Below are 14596 nucleotides of genomic sequence, written 5' to 3'. Positions count from 1 at the left end.
GCTAGCTGATTAGCCACAGGAGCTGGGAAGGAAGTGGTGAGGGGTGAGAAAGGGCATTCTAACTCCCCTAAAGAAACTAATATGTGAAGCAAATGCTGAGAAAAGCCAACTACAATGAAAGTTTCAATTTATTCAGACATCATTGGGAACATTCTACTGTTCTGGTCACTAGTACAATGATGTATCTTATACTAAAAAAAAAAAAAACAACAACAACAAAAACAGAATGAGGATATGTGCATAATTTCAGACAGTCAAGAGTTTTGCTTACATTTTATACTTCTTACATTAAGAAAATCCAGTTGCCAAGCATTTAAATTCTCATTGGGTATTTTTAATAGCTTAGAAAGACAAAACCAGCATTTTCTGAGGCACACCCACTTCGTGCTTTCTCTTCTTCATCTTCAGTTTTTGTTCTGAGTTTGTTTCTCTTTCCTTGTGAGAACATCTGGCTCAATATCAACTTCTCATTTTCTGCATTTATCAGACCATTCAATTCAGTGCAGCAAACATTCAACAACAACCTCTCCATCCTCCAAGGCAATGCCCTGAATACTGTGGGAAATAACCAGTCATGCCAGGGAACCCATAAAGAGACAAACATGTCTAAATACAGAATAGCACATGCAAGTCACCACACGAAGTATTAATGCATGCTAGGAAACATGCAGGAATAATGCCATGGGAATAAAATGTAAAAAATCAACTCATTTGGATGCAGAGATTCTGGGTTTGGCTGTGCAGTAGTGGTCAGATATTAACATCAGAAGTTTTCATGATTTTTTTTCTTAATATTTATTTTCCATTGTCTGTTTACTGCGTGGTGAGCTTAAACAACAATTTAAAAAAAGCCATTTTATGCACTAGGAACAATAAAAGGAAATCTGTTCAGAGTAAATACCACAGGCAAGCTTAAAGTGCCTGCAGTGTAGGAGCACAGGCAGCAGGTGTAGGTAAAGGGCCAGTCAGAGAAACCTAACAGAGCTAGTGAAAGAAACCCACCCTGGCCCTGAAACCCAAGCCAGTGAAAGAAATATTTTAGCCCTGAACCCAGAACCAAAGAAACACACCCTGACCCTGAAACCAGTGCCAAAGAAACACACTTTGGCCCAAGAAACAGAGCCAGTGAAAGAAATATGCCCTGATCCTGAAATTAGAGCCAAAAGGTTAAAAAGGGCCAATGAAAGAAACATACTTTGGCCCTGAAACTAGAGACAAATCTGCCCCTCAACAACTGAGCATGAAATCAACCAATCCTTGAGCGGGAGAACCAGCCAATCCCTGAGCAGGCGAACTAGCCAATCCCTGAGCAGGAGAACCAAGCAATCCCTGAGCAGGAGAACCAGCCAATTCCTGAGCAGGAGAACCAGCCAATCACTGAGCAGGAGAACTAACCAATCCCTGAGCAGGAGAACCAGCCACTCTCTGAGCAGAAAATCAGCCAATGCCTGAGCATGAAATCTAGCCAATCCGAGCTTGTCCAAGCTCAAGGGACTGAAATCTGACCGATTCCCACACTGAAAAATCTTCTCCCTAGAAAAACTCTGCTCCTAAAAAGCCCTATATAAGCCCCGAGCCTGTTCAGTTTGGTGCTGCTCCCTTTTTTTCACCCAGACAGAGGCAGCCACTCTTCTGGATTCTTCCCTCCCAATAATCTCTTGAATGAAGTTTTGAGTGAGACCTTCTTTCACTGGAGCAGAGACAGAGCCTGGGTGGAGCGGATCAGAGCAAGACTATAACACTTTTTCTGGGGAAACCTTTCCCTCACAAGCAGAATTGTTATACTGGGGAAGCCTTTCCCTGCAGCAGGGCTGTAAGCTGCTACACTTATGATGACTTGTGGCTCTTGATTGCCAGGATCCCTTTCCATCCGAGCTGCAATGCTTACAGTAGATCTAGAAGCAGAAAAGCCAAACAGTTTTTGAATCTTCATTGAACCAGTTGTATTATCAAAATATGGAGGACCACAGCAGTGAAAAGCAGAAAAGGGACGCATTAAACCTGTGTTTGTACACTGCATACCAGTCAAGCCTGGTGACGAACACAGGTAAGAATAACCAACGACAACTAGAACACAAGAGCAGATGAGAAGGCCATGGGAAATGACCTAAGATGGAGGAGGAGGGCACAGGGCAATGCACCCCTAACTGGGAGAGCCAGACTGGCGAGACAGAGCTGAAGGATTGTGCTGGGACTATACAGAAAAAAGGCAACAGTGATGTAAGATGAAGTCAGAAAGGAAATAGAGCTGAGGAGAAACACTATCTATCTGGTAACCCACAAGGAAGTGCCATTTACAACCGTTTGCAGCGCAAAGGCAAATATGTAACACTTCAAAGCAAAATGACTAACTTAAGGGCAAGAAGCAGCATCTTAAGAAATGTGAAAATCAAGAACAGTAAATAAGAAATAATAAAATAAAACAAAACCAGCTGCCTCACTCAGGAGCATGAGCCCATAAACCAACTGTTGGATTGGAACTGAAGGGACAAGCCAGGTACCGGCCCCACACATGCCAGCCCCTCTGCAGCGTCCCCTCTGCCACAGCCATCATACTGAGGACTTACAGCCATCCCTCAAGTGCCAGTGGACAGGTTCTGAAGAACCCACAGTAACAGACACACAGGAGGGCACCAAACCCAGCAGCTCTCTGTGGATGCCCCTGGATGCTGCAGGCACCGCTGTGGAATGTGAGTAACTGTGGGACACTGGAGGCATTTTAGCCTCCTCCTGCTTCCCATCCTGCCTGCCTGGCTCTACACTCACCATCTCAGCTATCTCTTTTAACTCCACTGGCAGAAGGCACGTCTAATTTTTCTCTCTACTTCAGTATCTCCTAGGAAAAGCTCCACATTTTATGCAAGTTATACAATAAAAACCAGCACTCTATAATTCAATTTTTGGTTAATTTATGATTTCTGCTTACACAATAACTTAGTTCATTAGTGTATAATGGAGTCCATCAGTTTCTGGAAAATCATGATTTGACATTGAGTACTAGTTGGATAGAGATTCAAAAGAAGTGATGAGGGAGATGGCTCAGTTGATACATCATCTCCATGCAAGCATGAATTCAAATTCCCAGAACCCATGTAAGGCCAGGTACGGTAGCGTGTGCATGTCTGTGACCCAGTGTTCCAGCATGGGGTGCAGACACAAGGAAACCCTGGAAACCCGTGGGCCAGGTAGCCTGGCACTGCAGTGGCAAATGAGATGCTGCCTCAAACAAGGTGAAAGGTGATGGCTGACAGCTAAGGTTGTCCTCTGACCTCCACATAGCACCAAGGCATGCTTACACCCATACATCATATGAACACACAATTAAAAAGTGAACTAAAAAACTATGTAGGTATAAAAACAAATCTCAGGCCAGGCAGAGTTGTCACATGCCTTCAATCCCAGCACTCAGGAGGCAGAGGCAGGTGGATCTCTGTGAGTTCGAGGCCAGCCTGGGCTACCAAGTGAGTTCCAGGAAAGGTGCAAAGCTACACAGAGAAACCCTGTCTCCAGAAACAAAACAAAAATCTCAAAGCAACTCAAAGAATATTAACTTCCATTACGGAGATGACTGACGAGAAGCTGCACAAGAACCCTGCTCCACCTGTATGGGTCAGTGACCTCTGGCTATTCCAGCACCATCACCTCAGAAATATTTCCTGGCTCTTATCTTGTACACCATCTCTGTGGAGAGCAAGGCTGCGGTGAATTGGGGATGCTGCAGCAGGGTAGAGTGGTACTCATGGCCACTGGAAGGGCAGGATAGACACACCCCACCATTTACTTCCCATACACGCATACACCTCCATACGCTTATCAGTTCCTTAAGAGTAAGGGGTTGGGTTTTTAATCTTTATGGCTGCAATAAATTAACATTAATACTCAATACATGTGTTGCTGGCATGAATGTCTCAATGAGTGAGCCACAGGAAGGAAGGACCGGGTTGCTTAGCTGTAGGGTAGAGTCCAGTGTGAGCACTGACTCCAAGTGCGGTAACGCCCACCGTCTTTACTCTCATCTTTGAGAATCCTTCTTTCCTCCCTCTCTGATTTTCTTCTCTTTCTTTTGGCATTATTTTTGTATGTCCATGTGAATCAGTGTGTGTGCCTTTAGATTACAGAACAGGTTGCTGGATCCCCTGGAGTCACGGTTGGTTGTGAGCTGCCATGTAGGTGCTGGGAACCAAATTCAGGTGCTTGAGGAATCCGAGAATTCTTGAGTCACACCGCCAGCCTCATGTTTCTCTCTTGAGTCAGGAACACGTGCATTCAGGTTATTTATTTGCAGGACTATCATCAGGAGGCTCTCACGTTTACAGCCTTCTTATCCATAGGGAGGTAAAGAGTTCCGGGACTCGCTCCGCTTTGATTTACACTGAGGTGCAATACTTGAGTGAGCCTCCCATTGGGCTATGGCACTGAAAACTCAATGGCCTTCAAGGAGACAGAAAGGACATCCACATGGGCTGACATTAAGTGCTGAGGGTCTAAGGCTTCTAAATGTTATCACATAATCTGATCACGGGAATGATTCCTCTCAGAAACTACAGCACCTTCTAGCAGCAGGGCAGGCAATAACAGGGGCTTGTAAGCTTGGCTTTGTGGGTCTTAGAACCATGGTCTCTGCATCTTTTCTGGATGCCATAATAAGGATTTGTGTGTGGAGCTTCTATCTCCTGGTGTGAATGAAGGAGCTTTAAGAGTTTTTCTCTATAACTTTTTTGGGTAATAGCATATGAAAGAGGTAAGTGAAGGCCAGCAAGGGCCTTATTAGAATGTCTTTTGAATATAGAACCTTAGACCCCTTGTTCACCGGTAAGCTAGAATGTCTTCTTACAGTAGAGCCACAGCTGCCTCACTGTCCTTCCCAGGTGGTGATGTGATTCAAGGACCTTCCCTCCCACAGCCAGCTCTGTTTTCTTCAAATGCTAACACTTTCTTGTGAGACATCTGTCAGGGTTCTATATTTCATACATGTAGAACTGCAAAGTACCTACATTTTTAAATAGAATTTATTCTCTCGTGATCTTTTTATTCAAAGAAGAATTTCACAGAATATTTTAAAAGGAGAATTAAAACAAAATCTTATGCATTATTTATTTTGCAAGCAGCACATTAAACTGGAAGTGTTAGGGGGCAGGGTGCTGGGCTAAGGGGAGACACCTGGGAAGGTGTGCTTGATCTCCAATAGTGGTGCAGGGCAAGCCAAGTGTACAGCACACATAATTATATATATAAAACTTATCATCACTGAAAACAAGCATATTTGTGAAAAAATGGTATTCCAATAAGCAATAGTACCTGATCACACTCATTCACTCATGGCTCAGTCAATGACAGAGACATGTCCATATTTCCCGAGTAAACTTAAGAGCCAAGCACAGATCAGATGAACTAGATCAGCAAACAATGAAATTTCAACTATAAAGCTTTCTCACCAGTTACATAAGTGGGTTTTAGACATAGAATAGAATGCAGGGTTGAAGAAATCTAAGTGCAATCAAAACAGCATTTTAATAAACTCAATCTCTTGTTTTATAGACATCAACATAAGTGCACCAATTAAACTCAATAACAGCAAAGACCTCAAAACATAATTCTGCCTATTATGCCTTCACAATCATGTACAAAAAGAGTGCCCATTCTTTTCTGAATGAGAGTCGTTAGCATCTCTAGACTCTACTGATGGGCCACATTCTTATTCTGTGCCTGTGTTTCCTGTTTGTTAGTGGCAGAATACTAATTTCACTATTTTAAATGAAAGACCGACATTTTACAGCTCTCATTTTATTTAAGCAAGAACTAGAGATAAGGGATAAGTGCAGGACCGCTCACCCATGAGGCTGCTCACCCATGAGGCTGCTCACCCATGAGGCTGCTCACCCTGGCATTCCATTATTTTGTAGAGAATTATCATCAAGGCATGGCAACCATTTGTTTTTCTTCTCATGTTTTTGAATTCTGATCAGAGCAGTTACTACTGTTTCTAACTTTGTACCCTCTTTTGCAAGCTTTCCCAAGCCCCTTATTAGAGCCCTGGGAATGCTTCCTATCTGATGCGCTGCCAGCAACTGTCCTTTTGAGCACAATGCTCTCAGGTTATTAGTCTGATGTGCATCGTTCAGCAAGCTGTCCCACAATCATCCTGATCACCATCGTGGAAGATGGAATTGCTGCCTTGCCCATGGCTTTTAGATTTATATAATTAACCAAAATTAGCTTGATGTTTAAAACACAATGCCAGCCCACTCGTTTATTTTTGGAAGAATGCTTTATTGAACACAATCAGTGGGCTGATGTGGAATTGCTACCTTGGACTGTCAAAGTTTTCCTATAAGATTATTATACTTTAAAAAAAATCAACTTCAAATTCTTTAACAGCAAATACCATTAAAATTAGACTATTTGATAAATTAATCAGGGACTATACTGTTTTCATTTTCATTCACCATGAGGTTTAACAGAGCCCAGGCATATAATATTTCATTCAGATCTTTGAGTGTGTTCTATAAATATTCATCAATGGGAACCCTAGAAAAGTATAAACTCACCTCAACACAACAATATTATATGAAAACGATAACAAGAATAAACTATCTATCATTCAGAAGTTCTTGGTCTCAGATTAAAAAATTAAAGTAACAACTAAATTCTGAACATTGCAACAGTTATAATCTTGGAGAGGAGCTTGAAGTTTTATTTCTAAAATATATGTGGTTCATTAGCTTTATGATGACCCGCAGGAGCACATTGGCTAAAATCTCCATAAAGGGTACAGAAAAACAGAATGATTTCCATACAATCACTTCCATAAAATGTAGCCTGTAAATATTACTGAAAAAAAAATCTGACTCTCATTATGCATGGCTACTGTGAGTTCCATTAACACCACTGTACAAGGATGTGAACCACAGAGTTTGCTGACTCATGTTTTGAATAACTTCAGACTGACTCCAGTGCTCAGTGTCTTTCTAAGTAAGATGGTGACAATCATATTCACCCTTGCAAGGATCTAGTGATACAGAAAAGCAAAGCACAGCCAGCATAAGGCAGGAGCTCAAAGCTCACACCATCAATATTAATCCAGTCTGCCTAGGTGCCGGCACTGCTGTTGGCACCCGGAGCCAACAAATTTGGACAATCTGCCCACATGGAGCTGTCACCCTGGTAGACATAGGATGAGTTTGACTTGTGGCACAAATGCCGAAGTGTCCCCTAGGTCAGCTTGTCCTCACCCCTGCACTGAGTACACAGCTGCTGGCCATCAGCCAGTTACTCTGGGGCACATGAAAGGCTGGGAGATTTGAGTCCTGCACAGCCGTTTGGCTTTTTCTCAGTCACTGTGCCTGCTCCCTTCTTCCTTTTTAGACTGTGTCCTTCAGTCTTAATTAACCAGGTATGATTTACAAAGTGTTAGTTAATTGACTCCGTGTGAAAGGCAGGAGTTCAGCTGGGGAGATGGCTGGGCTCAGAGGTGGGCAGGGGAATAGTCCGCCATCCCACATTGGTGCAGGGCTCTCTACTCCAGCTGTTTGATGCTTTCTGCACTAAACTGCATGGGGCTTCCAGTGCAGCCTTCGGGTGTGAATAAAAAACCTTTTAGTGCCGAGTGGATGTTTACAGAGAAGAAAACAAAGACAAAACAACAACAACAACAACAACAACAACAACAACAACAAAAACCAACTGCTGTCCATCTGGAATAGGTTCCTAGATAAGCATGTAGCTCAGCAGCAGAGCATGTGCTTAGCATGTCTAAGGCTCAGGGGGCAATTCTTAACTCCTAAATAGAAACATACATGGAAAAGAGATGCCAGACCTTAGCAAGTTGAAACAAGGACAAAGAAATGAGAGTGACTGGAAGGAGCTAACAAGCCAGAGGAAATGTCTAAGACATAAGAGCTGGGTGAGATGTATTTAGGTTTTGTCTAGACCCTGGCTTTAGTAAGTAAACTATACAGATACCTGTTTGAGATAATCAAATATATTTAAATATGGATTGGGTGTGCAATTAATTGTTAGTTTCACTAAATGTTACTATTGATAATATGTGGTAAAATATGCATTTTAAAGGAAGGAAAAGTCATGATTATTATGTGTAAAATTTGGAGGCTGGAGAGGTAGCTCAGGGGTTACAAGTACTTGTTGCTTTTCTGGAGGAACTAAGCTCTCAGCACCCACCAGATAGCTCACAACCACCTGAAACTTCAGCTCCAGCCCTCTTCTCGTTCTGCGGGCTATTCTGCTCATGTGTGTACTCAGAGACACACACATGCACACATAATAATGTCTTACAAAAGTTCTGCGTTAGAAGTAATTTGTATAATTTTAAGAATGTAGCAAAAACTAAAGATGATATAAATGACAGTCAGCAATTGCTAGATCTTAATGTTGAGTGCATTATATATTTCTCTTGACATTCTACATATTTGATATTTTTCATAGGAAAAAGTTTGAATGATAGCATGCTACTTAAAAATTTCATAATTGAATTGTAAAAGTGAATATTGAAATGACTCACTAGCAACCATAAAGAACACAGTGTCATTCAGGCTGCTATAAGAAGGTATCTTAGACTAAGCAGCCTGTAAACAACAACAACAACAACAACAACAACAACAACAAATAAGTTCATGAGTTTTGGGGCAGGCCAGAAAGACTCACTTCTAACTAATAGAAAACAGGGAATTGAGGGGGTGCCTTAATTTCTGTTTGACAACAAATGTTAAATGTGAGAGAATGTAACTTCTGGATCGTCTCCTTCACAACTTGCTTGTTTTGACAAAAGGTGTGGCCATGTCACACGCAAGCTGCGCTCAGTACTTAGGAGGACAGAGGCCTGGACTAGCAACCTATAGAGAGACCTGATGCTGTCAACCACCAGGTGAGCATGGCCAGAGACACAACCTTCCCAGCTCGGCTCTCTGCAGCCTGCCTGGACCCTGTGCTAATCTTCTAAGGCTACCAAAATATGGCCTATGAAGTTGCTCACATCACAGGGTAGGCTCTCAGAGTTCCGAGGTCAGGGTATTAGCACAGTTGGTTTAGGGTCTCTTTTCCTATCTTTTGCAGATCTCTTCTGTGTACCTTCATGTGGTGTTTCCTCTGTGTGCAGAGCATTTATGTCTAAGTTTATACTCCCTCTACTAACAGCAATACAGCCATATTGGATGAAGGCTCATCCCAAAAGCTTCATTTCAGCCTAGCAATATCTATTTAAGACAATATCTCCTCATGAGTGGCATGCTGGGGTCCTGGGAATCAAAACATATGAGTCTGAGGGATGAGAAAAGGACACAATTCAACTTCTACAGGATCCCAGAGAACAAAGCACAGGTAAATGCTGTCAGATTCCTCAGCCACAGAAATATGCAATAATGTTTTGAGCCACTGAGATTCAGAGATAATTTATTATGTGGCCATAAATGACCAACCTAGCATCCAAAATAATTATCACCATTTACCACCTGGGCCCAGTGAAAAACAACTTAATAAAACTTCTCATATATATAAAACAAGTCTAAATCCATGCCTTCCTAGGTTTGAAGGTATGTATACATAAAGTGGTCAACATTCTCTGAATGCAAATAATTGCCTAACAGCTTCCACATGTGAACCTACCACATATCCATGTCATAATACCAGGTCTAGAGGCCCAAGAGCAGCCTTCTGGTTCTGTTTAGCATGGCTTCCAAGACTACTCTAGAGCCTGCATTGTTAAGACACAGGATTCAGAATACTTTGAGATTCGTGAGTTTATAGAGAGGTTGACCATTGTCTCGTTCCTGTATTTGCAAAACATTTTCAGTTTTTTGTTTTTAACCACTGACTGGAATGAGTAACCCAATTTTTTTTTTTAAAAACTTCTATATTTTGCTGGGTGGTGGTGGTGGCAGGCACCTATTAATCGAGGTTTATAGAGTAAATTCCAGGATAGCCCAGGCTACACAGGGAAACTCTGTCTTGAAAAAAAAAATCTCTATATTTTCTGTTTCCTTCTATGTATCACTGTATACACTCCTGCCTTCTGTACATCTACTTACACATATCAAGTAAATTAGCACTTTTATCACATAGACAATGCATGCATCTACTCTTTATTCCATATGAATTTAAAATAAATAATCCATATTATTTAAATACCCAAATCCATGTTTTTTTTAATTTGAGTTTATTTAACCTTTAATAATTGTTAAGCTAAGGTTAGCCTATACTTAGAATTGTTTTTTCTAACTATTTTAAAAATGACTTTAATTTTTTTTTATCTTTATATATAAGTACCTGTATGTATATTTGTGCAGCATGCTGGTGCTCTGGTGCCCAGGGAAGCTGAAATTGGAGTTACAGGTAGTTGTGAGCCACCATATGGGTACTGGAAACTGAATCTGGGCCATCTAAAAGAGCCACAAGTTCTCTTAACCTCTGAGCCATCTATCCAGCTCCTTAAGAATGTCTTTACCACTTAGACATTTAGGGGAAGAATTTGTAGTTTCCTACATAACACAAAACTTATGGAAAACAGCCTAAGCTTACTCTTTTAATGTGGCGTTTTCAAACGTAATTATGCATAAATTTTAGGAGGTTAAAAGTGAAATATCTTTTAGAAGGCTGCTTTACATAGCATTTAAATGTATTTTATTGATATTACTTTAGGGATTCATATCTTTTTCCTGTTGTTATTAATATGTCAAAATGCTACGGAGCATGAGTCAATGACGTCTGACTCTTGTGTGCACACCTTACTGCCTGTTCAAGTCTTACCGGTATTTACACGCAGCTCACTTTTTTCCTTTGCCTTTCATTTCAAGATGTGATCTTCAGTTACTTTATTTTTTTTCTTTTTTTGAGACAGGGTTTCTTTGTGTAGCCCTAGCTGTCCTAGAACTAGCTCTTTATACCAGGCTGGCCTTGAATTCACAAAGAACTGTCTGCCTGCGCCTCTCAAGTACTGGTATTAAAGGTATATGTCACCACTGTCTGGCTATCTTCAGTTACTTTAAATTTCATAACTTTAAAATAATTTTGCCAATGAACAAGTGCTACAGATTCACTGGATCTTAATTCTACTTGTGGAATAACAAATGCATTTTTTAAAAATCTGAACTTGCCTTAGTTTAGTTTTCTTTAATATACTTTATGTCTCATTTAGCAGGTAAGTGTTTATCTTTTCAATTTGTCAGCTTCTCATGGTCTTTACTGAACACCATGGCATGGCCTCTGGGTACAGCTGGTCATGGAGCTCAGTCACTTTAGACTAGGTCAGCTCCTGTCTTGGTACTCCAGTTATGTTGGCTCTGATTTACTTCTCAGAATTCTGTAAGTGAAATGAGTAGGGCATGTTTTAATGCCCACTAAATACTTTTTGCTTTATATGATGGCATTTTAAGAAGCAAAATACAAAATGTCATATTAATACTGCTAAAATCATTATTGTTATATTCGTTATGGCTGTTAGTTTGGTGTTCTTGTGGGACTCCTAACAGTGGGAGGGGGTGATTTTTGACTCTTTTGCCTGCTCTTGGGACTCCTTACTTGTGTTGTCTTGACCAGCCTCGATAGGAGGGCTTTTGCCTTGTCTTACTGTATCTTGGTTTGCTTGTTTATCTGTTGTCTCCCAGAGGCCTGCTCCGTTCTGAAGAGGAAATGGAGGGGAGTAGATCAAGAGGAGATGCTCCGTCAGGAGAAGTTGGGAGGAGAGGAGGGAGGGGAAAGTGGTAAGGATGTATTATATGAGAGAAAAATCTATTTTCAATAAAAAAAATCATTATTACTATATATAACACATATTATAAACAGGAATTAAACAACATTTTTAATACTTTATACAATACTTGCATGATGTGTATAGTTGAAATTCTTAAAAACAACACAAGCATGCTGTTCTCCCCAGCTGCCACCTGACCAAGGTTAGAGCACACAATGGTCACTTCAGGATGTAGTCCAGCATGTACAGCTTCTCTAGGGTTGTGGCTTCACAATGGGAGATAAGGGAAATAGGAAGTCTTAATAAAACCTTTAACTAATAAAACAGCTGGCATCTTGACAATGTCCCAATTACTACTGTCAAAGTTCCCTCAACTACTCAGGGCTATTGCCAGGAACTAGGCAACCTACCAGCAATCATTATGATATAATAGGGTTAAAGTCTACAGAAAAATAACCTTTGGCAAAACACCTCTTACACCTTACCGTCTTGTATACTTTTCAGAAGTGCAAAACATCCTCCCTCCCTGGGGGTGGCCAGGCTATGATGGGCAGGGAAGCATTCACATGCTAAGACAGAACATGAGAATATATGTTGATCCTGAGCCTCTGAATGAAGGTGTGGCATGAGGCAAGGCTAGCCATCATTTTTGGGTTTTTGTTTGTTTAAAGAAATTAATTTATAGTTACAATAAGAAAAGTTGTATATCTGTTTCTAACAGCTATAAACTAACATACACTTATATATAATATCATCAGAATATGAGCCATTGGTAAAACCCACTACTATAAAAACACTTCTCAAAAATAACAGCAACTTGAGGTGGTATGATCTTCAAGATATTATTATAATCCCTGTATTTTCATTCTAGCTCAAAGTTCATTGATATTAGAAAAAATATTGCATAACATCATTAACCAAATGATGACAAAAGAAGCATTCTCATATTACTGGTAAAATATGACATATGTAGAATATCAATTTCAATATATCCACAAAAATAAAAACTAGGGAAGAGGGGGAAGACCTTAAAATTTTGTCTCCATTCAGACATTCCACAAAATCAAAATTTTTCTTTACAATAAGATAATTTAAAGATCATTTTCCCCCTGGAACTCAGTATTTAGAAATACTGAAATATAAGAGTAAGAAAAAATGCTTTTTTGAGTAATTCCATAGATCCACTGTAAGCCCAGGCTGAGACCCCCTGTTCTCATAACCAGGCTTCAGGGCAAGAACACAGACACAGACACACACCCATCACCAGTCTTCCACGGTGCACTCTCCTCCATGGGTGAACAGATCTGCAGTCTGCTTCTCTACGGGCTCAGAAGCAATGGGGTCTAGTGAATGTGATTAGAAGTCCTGAAACTGTGAGAGCAAACCAAGCTTCTCCTCTCAGCTGCCTCACTGCAAGTGTTAAGAACACGTGAGCAATGCAGTGACCAAGACAGGAAGAGGCAACAGAGGATGACCTTAGGGAGGGCACTAGGTATCTGACTCGACTTTGTCCTCCTTGAATCAATGACAGAAATGTGTTTATATTCCATAGCATCTATAATTTTAAACAGTATTTTAAAGGATGAAAGGAATTAATTCCCAATATCAACTTACTCATCTATGTTCCAGTATCATTTAAGATGGCACCACATTTCTGGGAATTGACCCAAAAAGCAATATTCACAGCTCTTCCTTAAGATCTACAAAATATTCTAGGTTGGAAAAAACAGAAACGGTATTTTATTTTGTACCATTACACTTAGTTATAGGCGAGATTGCCATCTGATTGGCATTTTCCCTTTTCGTTCTGAGATCACCTAATCACAGAAGTGAAATGACTTGTTGTTTTTAATGATTCCAAGCTGCTCACTGCTGGTCTCACCAAGAAGAACACGAGCATGTGAGCTGTCACAAGGGGGCACCTGAGAAAGCTTCCTCCTGCACTAGACAGAGGGCTCAACCACTGCTGTCGTTTTAACATGGAAATAGTCAGGTAGTTGAATGGCACCAGGATAGCTGCCACCTCCTAAAATACTCCAGGCCTCCAAGGTGTGTCCAGCATTCTAACACAGTGTCATCTATGGAGTCCTAGAACCACACAATCAGGTTAGAAAGACAGATAACCAAACATCAACGTTTTAGATATATATGTGATTGATTTTTGTGTTGGTCCATATTTATAGCTATTGTGGCTTCCATGTGAGCCATGATCTATAGACTCTATATTCCTGTAAGGCTTAACTTTAAAAATACTGCAAATTTGTGTTTAAAATACCATATATTAAGTATTTCATTGAAACTGAAAGACAATGGCTACTTCTGAGCTTGGGCATCTCAGCATATAATAATAAAGACTTTTAAAATTGTTTTACAATGTAACCAAGCAGTAGGTGATACTTGAATATGTGCATTTAGACAAACTATCCAACAAGCTATCCAGCCATACACAAACAGTACAATCTAGACTTTGGTCACTATCTAGTAGCCATGGACAGACAGAAGAATCTGTACCTCAGGCACCAAGTTGCACAGCCACATTCAGGAATCTGAAACTTAAATGTTGCTAGAAGATTCCATGTTGAAAAACATAGAACACACATGTAGATTGACATAGAGCACTACTAGACTATGCTATGAGACAATTACAATAAAATGGTTTGCAAATTAATGAATCAGTGATTGCTTGCCTTTTTGGACAAACACCCACTAAAGTATATATTTTCACATTAACTTGAGCAAGGCTCATTCCCTACATCTCAGTCCCTCCCCCATTGTCTCTAATCTGGAGCCTCTACCGTCTTTAATCACTTAATTTCTTCACATAAAACAGTGAAGAAAGGTAGACTTTGTAAGTTTGGAAAGTATGTCTATTTTGTAATTTAAAATGTCATGAAA

The 14596-nt window shown here is 40.4% G+C and overlaps 1 protein-coding gene across 2 annotated transcripts in view; it reads right to left on the bottom strand.

Moving 5' to 3' along the window:
- The window catches only part of Nr3c2 (nuclear receptor subfamily 3 group C member 2), a 341763-nt gene that overhangs the window by 188327 nt on the left and 138840 nt on the right, over nucleotides 1-14596 (bottom strand). The window lies entirely within an intron of this gene.

Source organism: Onychomys torridus, chromosome 5 (assembly GCF_903995425.1).
Source record: "Onychomys torridus chromosome 5, mOncTor1.1, whole genome shotgun sequence".
NCBI classification, from domain to species: Eukaryota; Metazoa; Chordata; class Mammalia; order Rodentia; family Cricetidae; genus Onychomys; species Onychomys torridus.
The sequence above is the reverse complement of the archived record's forward strand: the minus strand, read 5'-3'. Positions and strand labels throughout refer to the sequence as shown.